The sequence below is a fragment of the Labrus mixtus genome, chromosome 8, assembly GCF_963584025.1.
Source record: "Labrus mixtus chromosome 8, fLabMix1.1, whole genome shotgun sequence".
Taxonomy (NCBI): domain Eukaryota; kingdom Metazoa; phylum Chordata; class Actinopteri; order Labriformes; family Labridae; genus Labrus; species Labrus mixtus.
Window position 1 is genome coordinate 6063988 of NC_083619.1, and position 16521 is coordinate 6080508.

Here is a 16521-nt window from a genome sequence, read left to right on the forward strand (position 1 = left end):
TCACTTGATTAGCTAATATCGGCCAGCCGATTAGTCGGTCTGGCTCTATAAATAACCATACAGACTACAGCATGTTAGCATAGCTTCACTCTCAATTAGTATCACTTAAAGATAAGGAAGTTCCTTGGTCGCTATTTTCCCATTCTGTTAAACAGAAATTTGAATTCGGACAAGTCGGCATGTCTAAAGGTAAGAAAACACCGTCAAGTCAAAATTGAGTAAAATGATTGAAAACTGTCAGCTGGTAAATGATGTCAACATTAGCAGTGCTAGTACCGTCAGCCTTCAGTTCTCCCTGCAGCTTAACGTCCACATGCCTGTTCTGAATGCGGTTATACATTTCTCAGGTTGATTAACCAGTTTCAGTTTGCCAATTAAGAACTTTATCTCCAGTTTCTAGATCAAAATACGACAAACAGCGCTGCTCCTACGAGACGCCATCCATGCACTGTGTTCGTTTACATCCGGGTAGTAGAGCAAGGAGAGCAGGCCATTTAACTGGAGCATCTAAAGGAACATGTGGTAAATATTAATAATTTGTTTAACCAACTAATCATTCTGGTGCAGACTAGTGAGGGTGAACGTTTGCCTGCAGAAGTGAAGCAAGCAGCTGTAACAAGAATCAGCACCACAGCAGAACGGACAGCTCCACTTCAACCCTAAAAGATTTAGTGTGAGTCCAGGATGAATTCAAATCAGTATGAGAGATCGTAAAAATAAGCCGGGAGTGTTAAAGTCTCCGAGGATTACAATGAGCTCAGTGGATAAAGACGTGTTTCCTTTGATATGTGTCCAGCGATTCAAACTCACGTGTGGTAAAACAAGAAAGAAAGGAAGAGAGAGCCTCCAGGAGTGAAGAATACAACAGTGTTATATTACATAACAAAGTGTCTTTAGGCCTGTGCTCACAAATAGATCCTTCTATTTCTTATACTCAGATCAATATGAAGAAGGTGTCAATTAGTTCATCTTCTGTTTGATTATTCTATTAAAGGTAAGACATGCAGACTCAGGAGTTCAGTATGTAAAATCTCAGCTTTGGTAAGACTTTCCAGGTAGATTTCTTTATCTATGATATTGGCCTACAGCCTCATGGTTTCCTGCATGTCGATGTTACTCTATTGGCATAGAGCTTGTATTCCTCAATATCAGGTTTTACTTCACACATGTAGAACAAGATTTATTCAGAAATGTGTTCAGAATTAAAACTCACTGTTGATTATGTAGAGACGTCTACATTACAGTTGTCTAAACAGTGTGCAGGAGTTTGCCTGCAGTTTTTGATAATTGAAAACAAGAAATGACCCAATATTTTGTTCCTTTTTGGCGTTGCTGTGATACTTAGACATTTATCGTTGAGTAGACTTGAGTCACATGACTTGGACTTGAACCAGAAGCAAGTGACACATTTGATGACTTTGGACTCGACAATATCCTGAAGGACTTTCAACTCAACTTAGATTTAAACACCATGACTCGTGAGCTGTGTGACTCGAATGAATGTGAAATGAAAGTGGAATCAACTACAGACTTGTTTGTGTACAGGAAGCCATGGCGACTTGGACCGAGGGGATAATGTTGGAGTTGTAGCCAATAGAAAGTGTTCTCACGTTCTTCCTTCGGAACAATTATCAAAATGGCAGCGATATCAGAAATCTTGTAATAGCAGGAAATACAATGCTTCCCAGCGGACCAATCACAGGGTCCGCATAATTTCAATGCATAGTTACATTATTTAGGAGTCGACCTCAGGCTACAAACAGTTGTAAGAAAAAGTATGTTAACCCTTTGGAATTTCCTAGTTTTCTGCATAAATTGACCATAAAATGTGTTCTGATCTTCATCTAAGTCTCAACAACAGACAAATACAGTCTGCTTAAACTAATAGCACACAAACAATTATATGTTTTCATGTTTTTATTGAACACAACATGTAAACACTCACAGTGCAGGGTGGAAAAAGTATGTGAACCCTTGGATTTAATAACTGGTTGACCCTCCTTTGGCAGCAATAACCTCAACTAAACGTTTCCTGTAGTTGCAGATCAGACCTGCACAACGGTCAGGAGGAATTTTGGACCATTCCTCTTTACAAAACTTTTTCAGTTCAGCAATATTCTCGGGATGTCTGGTGTGAATCGCTCTCTTGAGGTCATGCCACAGCATGTCTATCGGGTTGAGGTCAGGACTCTGACTGGGCTTCTGTTGAAGCCATTCTGTTGTTGATTTACTTCTGTGCTTTGGGTCGTTGTCCTGTTGCATCACCCATCTTCTGTTGAGCTTCTATTGGTGGACAGATGGCCTTAAGTTTTCCTGCAAAATGTCTTGATAAACTTGGGAATTAATTTTTCCGTCGATGATAGCAATCTGTCGAGGCCCTGATGCAGCAAAGCCATACTCCACCATACTTCACAGTTGGGATGAGGTTTTAATGTTGGTGTGCTGTGCCTTTCTTTCTCCACACATAGTGTTGTGTGTTCCTTCCAAACAACTCAACTTTGGTTTCATCTGTCCACAGGATGTGCCGTGGAACATCCAGGTCCTTTTTTGCAAACATCAAGTGTGCAGCAATGTTTTTCTTGGACGGCAGTGGCTTTCCCCATGGTGTCCTCCCATGAACTCCATTCTTGTTTAGTGTTTTACGTATCGTAGATTCGTCAACAGAGATGTTAGCATGTGCCAGAGATTTGTGTAAGTCTTCAGCTGACACTCTAGGATTCTTCTTCACCTCATTGAGCATTCTGCGCTGTGCTCTTGCAGTCATCTTTACAGGACGGCCACTTCTAGGGAGAGTAGCAACAGTGCTGAACTTTCTCCATTTATAGACAATTTGTCTTACCGAGGACTGATGAAAATCAAGGCTTTTAGAGATTCTTTTGTAAAACTTTCCAGCTTTATGCAAGTCAACAATTCTTAATCGCAGGTCTTCTGAGAGCTCTTTTGTGCGAGGCATGGTTCACATCAGGCAATGCTTCTTGAGAGTAGCAAACTCAAAACTGAAGTGTGTTTTTTATAGGGCAGGGCAGCTTTAACCAACACCTCCAATCTCGTCTCATTGATTGGACTCCAGGTTGGCTGACTCCTGACTCCAAATAGCTCTTGGAGAAGTCATTTGCCTAGGGGTTCACATACTTTTTCCACCCTGCACTGTGAATGTTTACATGTTGTGTTCAACAAAAACATGAAAACATATAATTGTTTGTGTGGTATTAGTTTAAGCAGACTGTGTTTGTCTATTGTTGAGACTTAGATGAAGATCAGAACACATTTTATGGCCAATTTATGCAGAAAACTAAGAAATTCCAAAGGGTTCACATACTTTTTCTTGCAACTGTAGGTAGGCTTCTATGTAGGTACAGGAACCTATGGCGTATGCTATGGTGTATTCCATGTGGAAGTTTAAAATCAGGTTTAAAGTCCTAACAGTCTAGGTAAGGTCAAATTGTCTGACTAAATGAACATGATTCTTAACTCTAAAAATACAAACCAAATAGAAAAAAACCTCTTAGAGCAAACACACACTAAACAATCCATACCATGCCTAAGCACGCTTCACCCCTAAATCCAGTTCGCTTGACTAGTGTGAGTTCTCTGATCTGTGCTCAATCATGGTACACTTCCTGAGGTGTGCGTCAGCAGGGTACAGTTGTTTATGCACAAGCACAGGTACACAACATGAAGTATAATTGAAGTATAATTGATCCCAGCCCCCATTATCGAGAAACCCTGGAGTGTTCTGGCTGTATCTGAGCAAAAAGACTCAAAATAAGCCACAAAGTCAGTAAAGTAGCTATCATGGTCTGTGTTGTTCTTCGATGTGCGGACGCGGACTCGACCACTTTTTTTCCCCTTTTTTTTCTTTTTTTTTGTCCCCGTCTTGTGAATTAAGCACGCTTCATGATCAACTGGGCCTACTGTGAGTGCACTCTTAGATGCTTAAAAACAATTCAAATGCCAAAAAGGTTCATAATCTTCATCATTTCATTCATTAATAATGTTTAATTTCAACTGCAAACAAGTTTTTTAAGGGTGAAACACAGTAATAGTTTGTCAAAGTATTTTAGTATTTTAATCTCGATATGAGTCCAGTAAAAATCGAATGATTTCATTACTATGGCAACAAAAATCCAAGTCCTAGGCACTCCGTATTGGGTACATTTGTTGCTTTCACTCATCAGAAATTGCAGTGCAAGCTCCTGTGTCTTAATTGCACAAATACGCTGGCAACATTTCAGTGCCAAAACGTTGCCATGGAGTTTGCATGTGATTTCTGATGGACTCGTTTTTCTCTTCTCTCAAGCATCAGTAGATTATCCCTGTGTTAGCTTTCAGAAAACGTGCAGGAAAAAAACTGATGGAATGAGTGCAGAGTACAGACAGAAGGCTACATCTGCATCTGTATGTGTGTCTGACGTAAGGCATAGATGAGCCTCAACAGTTACTCCCAGCATTTCTGTGCTAAGCTATGAAGCTAATGTGGCTTTTCAAAGCTACATCAAACAGTACTCGGGGTGATAGGATTGAGTTGAGCCCTAAAGGTGGAGCCACACCGTGCTGCAGCAGCTGCACCTGCTCTGAGTCTGAAAGTCACTTCAGGGAGATTTTTTTTTGTTCAGGACACTTTTGTGGATTAAGCTTATAAGAGCCACTTAAAGATATGTTCAAGTTCTTTCTAATGACACACACAAGCTTCTTTTCCCTCCCTATGCAGCTGAGGCGCCGTTCCTCCCGAAGCTCCTTTGCTCTGATTATTTACAGCCACGTGGCACTCATGCACCGCTCTGTAATCTCATTTGAAGTTGCACAATGTGTGAACACTGTAGGCAAAGGGAGGCTATCTGCAGGATTTATGATGCAGCTCGCCATGCCAGCTCATGTGGAGACGCTGAATTCTGCCTCCTGACAAATAAGATGCTAAGATGCTAACGCTAAGACTCTGCATGCAGTGCTCGTGTAGTTTTTGTGGACGTGTATTGTGAGAGGCTGTGAGGCTCCGAGTGCTTGTGTAGTCATCCAGAGAGCTTACTGTCAATCCAGCATGTCCTCTGAGGAGCGTTAGTATGCACTGTGCTGAGGAGGCAAAATCTTTGAACTCTTGTCAGCTCTGTGAGCCGACTGCTCCTGAGGAGAGGAGCGTATCCCCGCTCCTGGTTCCACTGCCTGTCAGAGAGGGTAAGACCACCACCTCTGCATACAGAGACGCTGTCTTATTGAGGCTGTAAATAGTGTTGATACTTTGAAGGCTGCAGAACGTAGCTCCCAATGGAGAAAATGTTAAGCAGCATGAAAACTGGCAACTGCAACAGGTAACAACTTCTGCTCGATAAAAAGCCTGAATCAGCAGTTAAGTAAACAACGTTATTGGCTCAAGTGTCCTTCAACAGAGCCAATATCATCAGATACTGAAGTTCAACTGATACATGGCCGCATCGCTATCTGTGACGTGCTGCTGATGTGGAGAATGAATAGAAAACTGACATTGGAATCTCCCCGCCAAGATCATTTCTGTGTGTGCTGTACATCGTTTACTGTCAAGCTGCACCTTCTGATGCATGAATGGACGACAGCTGACCAAAGTCCAAATCAGCTTCTATTGATCTCTATTGTAGTTCTTTCAGACCTGCGCAAAGTATTTTTTGACTCAGACTTCATTTGGAGTTTCTCCTGTCAGCCTCCTTAGTATTTTTTTCTGCAGAGAGTCAAAGTGAGCTGATGTGAGAATGCAGCAGGATGTATTCAGGAGAACTCACCTCAAGTGAGTGGAATGAGTGTAGATTTCAAAATAATATCCTGTGATCGCTGCATGAACATAGAGGTATGATCTCTGTGCATGTAATTAAACTGCCTCTTTACATTTTATGTTTCGACGGCATGTTCTTCTCTGCTCTTTCGTTGGTATTCTGATTCTCTCGAGCTGCACATAGCATTGATATGAATGCCAATACAGTATTCTCATAGTGTCTTATAGCGGATCTGTTGCTTCGTCCATCACTTCTGCATCATTCTTTTTTAAATCGTCTCTTGCCTCAGGGAGACTCCATTCGTCCATGATTAAAAATCTGATCAGAACAAAGCAGTTCATCAGAAGAAATAGAAAACAAGTTTTTAACTGTATGTATATTCACTCCCACATCTCTACACAACCCTGCAGGACCGAGCAGCACTTAGTGTGTGTCTGTGCTCTGCCCTCCATCACACACCTGCAGCTCTCCAAACATCCACAACACAGCTGACTGTTCTCAGTCACAGGTCTGCAGGGTTAGTAACACTGCTTCACACCATGATGGTTACATTTAGCAATCAGACCGTGGTTCATGCAGGCTGCCAGAGGGTGATCCCTGTGGACCACAGATCAACCACATCCAGAGATTTATTCATTCTGATCAACAGTAGTGACCACGGCAGCATCTCCTTCAGCGTGCACTGATTCCTTAAAGCCTGTTTGCTCCTGTTACCACACACACACACACACACACATGTACGCACACACACACACACGCACACACACGCACACACACAGACACACACACACACACACACACACACACACACACACACACACACACACACACATACACACACACACACACACACATACACACACACACACAAACACACAGAATGCCTCCCAGAAGACAAACGTCCTACATCTCCAGTTAGCTATCGGCAAAATCCTCCCGGTGGAACCAACTGTTTCTTAGCATCGTCACTCGGGTGCATCAGAGCTCATTTAAACAAACAGCATGATACATCGGAGCTATTCTAACTTTCCTAAAAATACCCTCTCATCTCATCTCCTCTCATCTCCTCTTAAGAAACACATCAACCTATCAGCTCATGTCTAGTTGAAGCGGTTAATTCAGCAGGCTTTACTCCGCTGGGAATCATAAACTCTTTGCATTTGCTTAGAGCTAGGTTTGTCACAAAACCAGAACTTGAAACTGAATATTATTATTGTAAAACCTTTTTGTTTTTACAGTAATACCAAAAATTGCAGGCGAACTCCTGCACATCGTCTAAACTGCACAAATTCACTGGAAACATTTCTGTACCTTAACGTATTCACAGAGTTTAGACAGTGCTCTCTCTCTTTTCTCTTACAGGACATTTTGGATAAAAAACATGATTCAAGATTGGATTTGTCTTAAAGCTTGGATACTTATGACACTATAAATCGTAAACGTAATGTTGGAGGTTTCATTTTTAAACTACGGTGGGCAAGCGACCTTTTTTCACTGCGAGTGTCTCCTCTTCAGACGGGATACTCCTCTTTTCCCCAGGGTCAGTGGGCAACACAAGTACCAGCTGGGATATGGGGAACCCTCTCTTTCTTTCTCTCTCTCTACACACACACAATACATACACACACACACACACACACACACACACACACACACACACACACACACACACACACACACACACACACACACACACACACACAGAATCCACTATCATCCATCAAAGTGATTCCATCTGGCTGGGCTTTCCCCACAATTCTCTTGTCCCACTTTCCATAGCAGGCACCCTTCCAATAAAACGATTCAAAGTAGGATTAGCTCATTGTTTACCCTGCGCACACACACACACACACACACACACACACACACACACACACACACACGGGATAACAAACATTTAAACACATTTTAATGTGTGCGTATCAGTTTGTTATCTGGGCCTGAAAAATGTTGTACTGTGTTTTTTTCTGCAGCTCTGCCTCATAAACTTTCACAAGCAGTATGTCTTTTTTTTTATCTTAAGCTACCTTTAATGATGACAATCACTTTATTTTCTCTGGCTACATCGGCTCTGAATGTACAGAGGGAGGAAGAGAGATGCACTGATTGCAGAGTTCAATTGTGTGCAGCAGCGTTGGTGTTTGTCGTTGCTGTGCGCTTGGAATGAAACTCGTGTGTGAGTCTGAAATCTGCACAGAATTTGATTTATTTAAGAGGACCTTCTGTTCACTAAGCACCGCCGATCAGGGCTGGAAATCATTTGATTCCGGTGGGCAGCCTCTAGATTAGATTTGTGTTAGCCACATGCAAACAGTGAGTGAGCCTTCATTTTGGGATGCGTGACTTGTGTGTCCAGTATAGGGATTTTTTTTTTCCCCAGAGTTTCAAATATTTACATTTGTGGAGGGGAGTGTTGTGTCAGAGCAGAAACCTGATTTCACACCCGCTGTGACAGCAGGGTGATTTTGATGCAGTGCCTGTTGGTGCCCTCGGTTGTCTTCCTCCTCACTACAGCTTCAACGCTCTATAAATGGGTTCATAGAAAGTAGCAGAGCTGTATGTGTGGAGCCCTTTAGCTCTAATATTTCCCATATAAGAACGAGGGGAAAGATGAGGATAAAAGCGTCAGTGCAGCAGAGAGCGGGGGCAGCAGGAAGGCTCTGGGCAGGAGAATCCATCTTCATCATCGCAGGAGTACCCAGGACCATACAGCCAGAGATGATCCATAATTTATCCAAGTACATCAGAAGATTGCCACTTAAGATAAGACATGTGGTGCAGGATAGAAGAAGGGGGTGGCTTGAGAAGAACAGACGCTGAAAGGACTTTGAGTTTCTCTGTGATGAGTTTTCACTTTCAGGACAATTCATAAGGAGTGGAAACAACATTTTGACACACCTGACTATTCTCATGATTCCAGATTTTTTAAACTAAGATATGACGTTAGCAAAACTTTAACAATAGCAATACCCATTCCAACACCACGGCCACAAAAACAGAAGTGCCAGGATCATATTGTTGACAATTTCTTGTGTCTAAAAACAGGCAATTGTAAGAACAAGAAAGTGAGAATCCCCTCTGTAGAAGCCTCATGAATATAGAGACAAAAAAATCACTTCAAGCAGCGTCACTATCCCTCATTCTGTCTGTTTCCATCCCGCTCCAAATGTCTGTAAGCCTGCCTAACCATATCCCTGCGACATGATTGGCTGTTGGTCGTCTTTTTCTTCCTCCCATTAAAACGCAGAATGTGCGACATTTTACAAATAAATACAGAAGAAATTAAATATATCCTCTGTAGATGTGTCTCTGAGTCATGACTGTCTACAATGGTAAATGATAAATAGACTTGTATAGCGCTTTTCTAGTCTTCTGACTACTCAAGGCTCTTTTGTACACCGCATGTCACACCCACACACTGACGGCAGTGGTTGCTATAGTGATACCATCAAAACTAACTGATCCTATTCATACACATTCATACACCGCTGAAGAAGCAGCAGGAGCACTCGGGGGTTAAGTGTCTTGCCCAAGGACACGTCGGACATGTAAGTGTCTTTAGATCTCGGTCATTCTGTGTCAATTAATGTGCAATATGAAGCTAAGTGTGCTAACATTAGCCTGCTAACACAACAATGCAGGACAATTGCAGCTCGAGCAACGGATAATCTTGATAATGGATAACTCCTTTGTGTGAACGCGAGTGGAGAGGGGTTGGAGGTGTGTCGCTGGAGGAGAGCCGAGGCTTCAGAGTAGCGGAAGTGTCGCCAAACAGCCAGTTTGTTTTGGTTTAGTGCTGGTGCTCAAGGGCGACATCTACTGGAACAAGAAGTCGCACAATCTTCCTTTAATGTCTTGTGGCAATTAGCATTTGAGACGCATCAGGGCCCCCCTTTCCCAGTGTTTGGTTGGTGTCATTACAGGTTTAAACTTTTACCGATCATTTGTTATATTTACATAGAGAAAAATGACATGGCAATAATTATCGTTTATCACGATATTTCAGTTACCCTGTCATCAGTTTGAACGCTGTGTCGACCTGATGGATCTTCAGACTCCTTCACGACACAGTCAACCTCAACGACTTCACTGTTTGACTCACAACAGTTTATACAGTGTTAGTTAAATTATGTACCACACCACTGTAGACCTTTCATAGTTATTAACATTACTAATGGTTGCCTATTTCAAAGTCTGTGTTTCTTTTTATTTATTAAAGTTAGCATTTTGAATGTTTATTATCAGTGAAAGAAATCTACACATTTATATATTTCATCTTCTCTGGTGATGTCACAAAGTACAAACCTTTATTTCTCAAGTGTTCCATGTTCACCCTGCATAGGTCCGACTATTGGTCGACTTTACTGAAAGACTTTCTGCGAAGTTTAAACGGAAACGCTGAGCCTTGAACAGAGTCCTTCATGACTGCAGTGAACATCACACAGTGAACAGTGGAGGAGTAACAGGCCGTTCAGACAGAACTCGTCATGTCATATTCTAAGCGTCAACCCGTGAATTGTGTTCACACGGGATGTGTCGTCTAGGCGGCACATCAGAAGACAGACCTGTGAAAGTACAAACATGGATCCACTCCGACACTCTGAGTGACTCAACAGCTAGATAATATATTGAAATAGTTTGAAGAAAAGTCAGAGACAAACTGTTCCCTCAGACTGCAACTCGAGAAAGCAACAAAAAAAAATGAAGAGAAAGAAAACGAGCCAAAGGGTTTAGAGAGAGCAGATGAATCATTTCTCTACAGCTTTTCCCTTCACACATCGGTCCTTTAGAGATATTCAATCTGTTGATCTGCTTTTATAATGACAAAAAAACAGAGTTATTAAAGTTAACAACTGATTGAAATACACCAGTAAAGACATCATGACTGCATTTTGGTAGTTTGATACATTTATAGTTTCAACTGACACCTGGGTTACGAAAACAGACTTCCCATCCCAGCTGTCACATCACTTTGTATTCCTTCAGAGGCAACACATCTGATTGTCAGAGTACAGGACGAGGTTCAGATCTCACTCAGACTGTCCATTTGACAAGAGCAGTTCAGGTTCACAGTCTGAAACTAACTGTGACTTAATACCACGTTATGTCTTTACTTTATTAATTAAGCATGGTGCACAATTTACAGTTTAATTAGCCTGGTTATTATTTGGTAACCTAAAATGTATCAAAGAAAAGTCTCCTGTTCTGCCAGCTCCTACATTCAGCTTTAGCTCTGTGTCGTCGCAATTAATTAATAAGTCCCAGACTCAAGCTTTTATTTTTTTTAATCACATTAATTGCCAGCTATTTGGGAAGCCTTCGGAAGAGTCTCCACCTTCTGACACAAACATTGACCTTTGTTACTGTTCCTTTGAGCTGTTTGACTTTAGTTTGTGATCCATAACCACTTCCTTTTTCTGTTGTCGTAACTTCCGATCTACAGGAAGTTCCTTAATGTATTTGAAAATAAAGCAGGTTTGTATTCAAACAGGAAGTACAGTACCCTCAGTCTTAAGACAGTACAAACATTCAAAACAAAAGCCTAACAAAAACGTTTTTTTTTTAATTAAAAATATTGGAATTTCAACAGCGATTCATGTGATTGATCGTGATTAATTATAGCAATTCAGCCAATAATCACAATTTAACATTGTAATCATTTGACAGCCCTAGTTTAGAATGATGAAAATTCCTCTTTTTAACAACTCCTGCTGCCAGAACATCAACCCCCACCTCAGTCTCTCTCTTTCTCTTCTTTATTTTTTACCAACAGGGAGGCAAAATAACAGGGTAACAGTTCCACCTTGAATAGGTGGTGAAAATAAAAGGAGCTCATGTTTCTTTGATGAGAACCAGAGGTGGGTTCTGGGCTGTGAGCCAAATGCTGCTAACATTAGCTCTCTCGCTGATCCTTTTACTAAAGGATATATTTGAAACTACAATGACATGAGTCATGCCTTTAGAAACCATGAAAGTGGTCCACTAAATTTAGTCCTGACACATGTGAGTCTTGCAGGTTTAACTCATGTAGGCTCATTAAGGAGTTTCATTTGGCTCAGAACTAATGACAAAACACAAACATCTGAATCAGGTGCAGCCTGAACATGGTACAAAAATCTACTTGTCCAAGAAAACTCAACGCTAGCTTAAGTGTTTGTGCTTAACTCTGTAAAGAAAAATAAAGCTTCATGAACACTTCCATTCGCTTACTGTCGCACTGATGAGCTCCGTTACTGAAAATCCCCATCTCTAGCCCAGAGATAATTTATTACAAGGACGAGCTGTTTATTTCATCTATGACCTCTACTAACAGAATACCATATTCAACGTGTTAGAAGATTAACAATTAACAGCACAGCCGAGTTATTCAGGGTAAACCAACTTACTGTTGTTCCCCCAATGCAGAATAATGAATTCATTTTAACACCCACCTTGGCATTGATGTATTGAAAGATGTTATAGTACCACATCTATGAGACTCCAATAAAAGGCACCAGTGGCGCCGGCAGCCGTAATGCTGTGCGTAGATTGTTGTTGTTTCCAAACTATGACCTCAGCAAAGCCCGTCTTTAAATCTTGTATCAGATCATTTTCTTTATGATAAGGTCAGTAACTTTTACCTACAAAATAAAATATAGACTTATACACAAGTGAAGCCACTCATTCATCACTTATTGACCTCCATATGTGGTGGTGGTGGAAACTGTCTGTCCTCTGCAGAGGAGTTTGATGTTTTGGTTGGCAGGGGGGCGTTTCTGGAGTTGGTGTGTTTCGCCCTAGCCAATGACAACGTGCAGGTGTGTTTAGTGGACGTGGACGTAGCGGCAAAGTAGAAAATAAATGTCATAGTGAGGCAAAATGCCATTTGAATAAGCTTGTTTTAAAACAAGGGGGGACCTTGTTGGCTTTTACCTGCGGACTGCTTTCTGTTGGACAGGCAGGCGCAAAACATCGATGGTTAGCTTGTGCTAATGCGCGGTAGCTTGCGGTGTAGGTACAAGCAGTAAACCTACACACTACGTCTTGCAGTGAGGGTGCACTTCTTGGGGCCATGAGCCCAGGAGGAGGGGCCTAGTGTTTACAATGCTGCTCCTGACTCCACCTTTAGTGCACTCTTTGGCTCCCTCCACACACTAACGTAGTAAAGCAGATGAAAGCCGGGGATTGGTGTTAATGTCACAGCATGGCTATAGGCTATTTTTTGTATCTGGATTGTTGATAGTAAATGGTGGAGGACATGTTGCTATAATGATGTGCTTATTTTCATCTTGTTTGCCGCTGTGCTTAAAATAATGTTACTAATTGATTAAATCAATTTCCTGCTTAATAATACTGACAGATTCTATTCACATATTCTGGACAGTCTTTAATGTATCTTATTATTGCCCATAGCTGGTTTTTGACTTTCAGGCGTGCTGGCTGAGGTTTAAATAGAAATACACAAAGTTCATCAGACTTTACAACGATGTTGGAAAAAAAAAACTTGAATGATCAATGTCACTCTGTGACAAGCATGGATCCAGACATTAGTGTGACTTTTACAGGTGGATTGTTACAACTACTCAGCATGTACAGTGAGCTTAATGAGCACATCTCAGAAAAGTACAACGTAAAGAAATCTTATAACTCAATCTTTTATTTGCGTTTCCATTCAGATATGTTACAATATCCTATTTTAAAACATGTTGTATAACTAGTGTTTAGATGTATTGCCTCCATTATTCTTGTTAATTGATGTTTGTTTTTATTTGTATGGATTGTAGGGATATTAGGGGGAAAACATCAAGAGATGACATATGAAGACACAATAAATATAAGTGTAGGCTCTGATTCACCACTTCTATTGAGTCCAGAGGCTTTATATGAATGACATCACTGTGCAGAAGTGCATAATAAGAAAATGTCTTTGAGTTCAATTGACGGTGAAAAAAACCGACATTATGTAATGAGTGCTTCTTTGAGTTAAACGATGAGAAAGTGATGCACTGTTGAACTTTTTTTTCATCCAGACTATGTAATACTATGGATGTGTATCCTAATTCTCCTTTTATTCTCCTCTCTGCTCTTGTTGAGCATTAAACCCGCGGGGCTCTGCTCGTCCTCTCAGCCACAGGCGGCTCAGACGCTGCGTCCTCTGAGCGCTAAACTTCTCACTGAGGCGGAAGACACGGAGCACAGAAACACACACACACACACACACACACACACACACACACACACACACACACACAATGAACATTTCTGCACCACACAGCACTCCTGACATCACAACGCGCCTCCTCAGCTCGAGCTCGGCTGATAATCGGTCAGTATAGCAACCGCATCAGCATCCGAGTCTTCTCGCCTCCATAGCAACCCAGCTTCCAGCTTTACGCTCAGCCGGCAGCATCCAGGAGGCACTGCGGCATGCGGGGGGACCCCCCTGTCACTGAGTGTGTCACACACACAGAGCAATGTCACGTCACATTTCTGACCATTTAGGGGTTGTTATAGCTCCTGAATCAGACCCCTTTAGTCTCGGGAGATTCTTTTATTTCTCCGTCATAATGTCGCCATACATGACAGCACTGTTTCTTCTTGGTTGATAGAGCTCTGGCTGCTTGACACGTTCATTTCTGCACAACATTTCCTGCTGTCAGTGTGTCAGTCAAGACACAAACTTTGGCTTGTATTTAAATAGCGTGCACAGACAGATAACGAAATTAACGAAATTCTTTAGATCAACAGGGACATTGTTCACGACATTTCATAGAGAAAAATGAGAGACTTTTTCTTTCCATTTACAAGGAGAAACAAACTGACAGAAATCGGAAAGGCGACAGTGCAGCGTGAATCCCCCCACGCACGATGGCACGTAGAAAGCTGCCGATGGAGCTGATGGAGCTGATGGAGCTTCCATTAACGCCACTGCAGCTGAGAGCATATTATACAGACCGCTGTCAGTGACGGCTGTTACAAAAACACACCGTGCAAAGAGACATTTCACTCCCGGTGCTCGGTGTCACCGGTGTGAGTCATTCCGCAAACCTGCAGCACTGGCATTGATGATAAGCTGTTGAATCCGCGCTCGAACCTGAACCGTATCAAGACACCGTTAAAGCTCCTCTTACCTCGAGCAGCTCCTCAGTCCATCGCTGAACGGAGACACCGGCTGCTAAATCCAAAAGAAGCACGTCCGTTACTGGAGGCGAGGCGACCACAGCACACAGTCACTGCTGGAATGTGTGTGCGTGAGGGTGCGCGTGTGTGTGTGCGTCTGTGTGTGAGCGTGAGTGGATGTGGGGGCATCAAGTGGCGCGAGCCTGCGGTCCGTCATCTGCGCCAAGTTAGACACGAGGACACCGGAAAACAGACGACTTGACTGTAAAGAATAAAAGCACAAACGTTTCAGATGGATTCAACAGAAAGGGGAAGTAAATAATCTAATTTAAAATATTTAAATGGTTTAAATACTCTGTGTGATTAAAAAACACCACTAAAATGAACTCAGGTTTATCTTTTTGATCTTCTGACTGTGGGGGGGTTTAGTCTCCAACATGTGTCACATTTTAACAACATGTTGTAAGCAGCAACTGTAGATTTAGGTTGATGTTTAAAGATGTGGAAGTATGGTGGCCCTATGTGGACATCTATATTCATTTACTTGAGATAACAAAGTCATATTGTATTTTTTCTCGAAATGTTGACTTATTTATCTCATTATCTCGGGCTAACATGACTTCTTTTCCGGGATGAGTATATTTCTCTAGAGCGCTGAAGAGATGCTGAAATAAGGTCTTAGTAACGGGAATACCAGCGTTGATATTAGGGCTGGACGATATGGACCAAAACTCATATCTCAATAGTGTTTAGCTGAATGGCGATACTCGATTTATATCGCCTTTTATAAACAGTAAGTTGCACGAGATCAAGATGTATATGAAAAATAAACTACCTGTTTGTGAAATTAAATACAATAATAATAGAAAACAAGAATGTTCATTAAATACAATAAAATACACACAGCTGTTTTGTTATTCATTCCAGAGAGGAGGAGCAGGGAGAGATGAGAAATAGGTGAACTGGCAGCTCTACAGAAGACGCGTATAACGTTATTTCGATGCGACATAAACTATATCGATATTAACGATATTGTCTTAGACAATATATTGTTTGAAAGTATATCGATATATCTTGAAAACTTGATATATTTCGCCCAGCCATAGTTGATATCCGTAAATAAACAAGATTAATAAGTTAATATCTTATGAAGATAATTTAAATGTAGGCTATACGTTAGCATGGCAAAACAGAGTTAAAGGAGCAATATGCAGCTCCCACACTAACCCACACTTGGGAACTGCAGTCCAAATACAAAACATTGTTGTTGTTTTTCTTAAAGCCTCAAGTGGACAATCGAGGTACTACATTTTTTTTTTCTGCAGTACTGCATTGGCTTTATTTTTGCTGCTTGCTTAGTATCTGCTTGTGCACTTCAGTTAAAGCAGGATAGCTAGTCACACAAGACCGTCGGAGAGAATTGGTTTTATAAGGTTTGTGATGACAATGATACACTCTTCTCTCGTTGACGTATTCTCCAACTGAAATGAGGAAAAGCAAGGTCATGTTTGGAGGGATTGGCTGTGACACTTCTCTGGTTGGATATTTTCATAATCTGAATCTTTTTCTTTCTTTTTTTTTTTTTTTACAGTTTTCTTCAGAAGTTTCCTTCCCTGGCTCAATAATACAATTTTTATCTTAGACATGATATTAGTACAAATCTCATGATACTGATTTTTTT

At 41.4% G+C, this 16521-nt stretch overlaps 2 protein-coding genes across 5 annotated transcripts in view; one reads left to right on the forward strand and one right to left on the reverse strand.

The window, feature by feature from the left end:
• Positions 1-15070, reverse strand: part of LOC132978690 (disks large-associated protein 1-like) — a 97843-nt gene extending 82773 nt beyond the window's left edge. For all 4 annotated transcript variants that reach the window (XM_061043951.1, XM_061043950.1, XM_061043949.1 and 1 more), the window contains exon 1: positions 14852-15070. The gene's annotated coding sequence lies outside the window, so the exon portion shown is untranslated. The remainder of the gene's footprint in view (positions 1-14851) is intronic.
• Positions 1-16521, forward strand: part of LOC132978695 (epidermal retinol dehydrogenase 2-like) — a 489977-nt gene that overhangs the window by 178535 nt on the left and 294921 nt on the right. The window lies entirely within an intron of this gene.